The sequence below is a fragment of the Suricata suricatta genome, chromosome 8, assembly GCF_006229205.1.
Source record: "Suricata suricatta isolate VVHF042 chromosome 8, meerkat_22Aug2017_6uvM2_HiC, whole genome shotgun sequence".
Classification (NCBI taxonomy): Eukaryota; Metazoa; Chordata; class Mammalia; order Carnivora; family Herpestidae; genus Suricata; species Suricata suricatta.
Genome location: NC_043707.1, coordinates 24,961,378 through 24,963,273, shown reverse-complemented (window position 1 = coordinate 24,963,273; position 1,896 = coordinate 24,961,378).

Here is a 1,896-nt window from a genome sequence, read left to right as displayed (position 1 = left end):
ATAACTAATGGGTTCAAGGTGCACGTTTCCTAATGTGACTCGCTGTGTTCCAGTTGGTAATAAAGTCTGGGAAAGAGCCGGCAGGTTGACTTTGGGGAGCCATGGAGAGTTACAGAGGGTGAGCAGCGGCAGCAACAAAAGTTTTGTGTGTGCGTGTGTTTATAATTTTGCACCAACCTTAATGTGTCTTCATACTTTTATAATACATTAAGCCTCTTGTCTACATATTTGGAGAGAATATGACTTTACTAGCAGAGAAATACAATATATCTTGTCTACTGGACTGTAAAATATATGTATGAAATAAAATTAGTTCCATTGGGTCCTTCTAGTATATTAAAGTGCTATCTGATGTTGTTATCCTGTTTTTGCAAAAAAGGAAAAAAGTTAACTACAGACCATTGTTTCTAATAAGCAGAGAGATCTATTTTAGTAGTCAACTGAAGGTTTAGTTGTGAGCTTCAGATGTTGTGTAGTGTTTTGTTTTTTTTTTTTAAAGACAACAACTAAAAAGAAAAAAAACCCAAGGAATATGTACACTGGAACTGTAGTTGGTAGCTCTCAGTATTGTAAAGAGATTGTTCTATACAGACCTTTTTGCTGTTTATCCTGTATGTAATAAAGTCCTTTCTAGACCCTCTGTGAAAAGACGCGTGAAAACCGACATCTTCAGCATGTTCTCATCGACGGAACCTTCTCGTGTAATGTAAACTGTGCCATGTTATTAAAAAATGTGAACCAAAGCTTCCAGCTGCTTCTTTGTGTGAGAATGGCCATCATTACCTTAGGGAAGAAGCCATGTACACGCAAGACCGGGCTCTTGGAAAAGAAACGCCTTGAACCCAGCCCGAGTGAGGATGCGAGGCCCACCTACGGTGGCCGGTCACCCCACCTAACACGGTTAGTGACCCGCCGGTCAGTGTCTGTAAACGTTTGCGCCCCACACCGTCCCTTGTGGATCTTACGTTCTTTTTACTTTTAGTTTTGGGATGGTCGAAGCGACGTGCCGTTAAGTCACGGGAAGGCACTTCCGGACTTTGCGGGGGTGTGCGTGCGGGCCGAGGTGGCCGGGACCCCTCGCGTCTGGGGTTTGCCTTGGAGCTCCGTGTCGCTTTCTCTGCATCGGTGACAAGTCTGATTTCGGGCCTCTGACAACATTCATCGCTTGCTCCTTCCTTTGCGTTTTCAATCTGTGGACTCAGTCGGTTGTATGTTACTTAAGACCTTCCCGATACATATTTTTTCCTGTCTCCACTCTCTCTGTGTCTCGTTGAATTACATGGCCTGCCCCTCATTGGTTTGCAGACTTCCCCCTCGTCCTCTGAAATCTATTTCATTTTTCCAAGATGTAAAAAATTGTTCACTTTTCTTGTGTCAGCCTGATGAAATTGCTGTGTGGATGAGATCGTTCGGATTGGTGTTTGTTACCTTTTGGGGGACAAAACCAGAGCGGCCCAGGTCAGCGGGAAGCGGGCGGCTGCTGTTGGGACATCCATGTGACATCCAGAAGTGACCGGGGAGGGCGATTGGGAAGGGGGTGGGCCCCCGAAGCCTGTCCTGGGGTGGGAGCTGGGCTTGCAGCCCTGGAAAACCGGCAGGTGGGCAGAGCAGGGGTGTCCCGAATAAAGACCCGCTCCTGTCGGCTCTGCTCTTGCGTCCATACCCCGACTCCCAGACCGGGGGAAACCACACGAAGAAAAACTGGTGGATTGGAAAAGATGACAAACACTGTATTTCCAAATGGGGCAACTCTGGGGACCTTCCAGACCCTCCGTCTCAGTGGGGTGTCGATTTGCTGGGCCTGGCAGACCTCACCGCGTCCCTTCTCTGTGCACCTCTTTGCACGTCCCATCTGCAGTGTCAGAACATAGAAGAGTCAGACTCTCAATCAGTCAT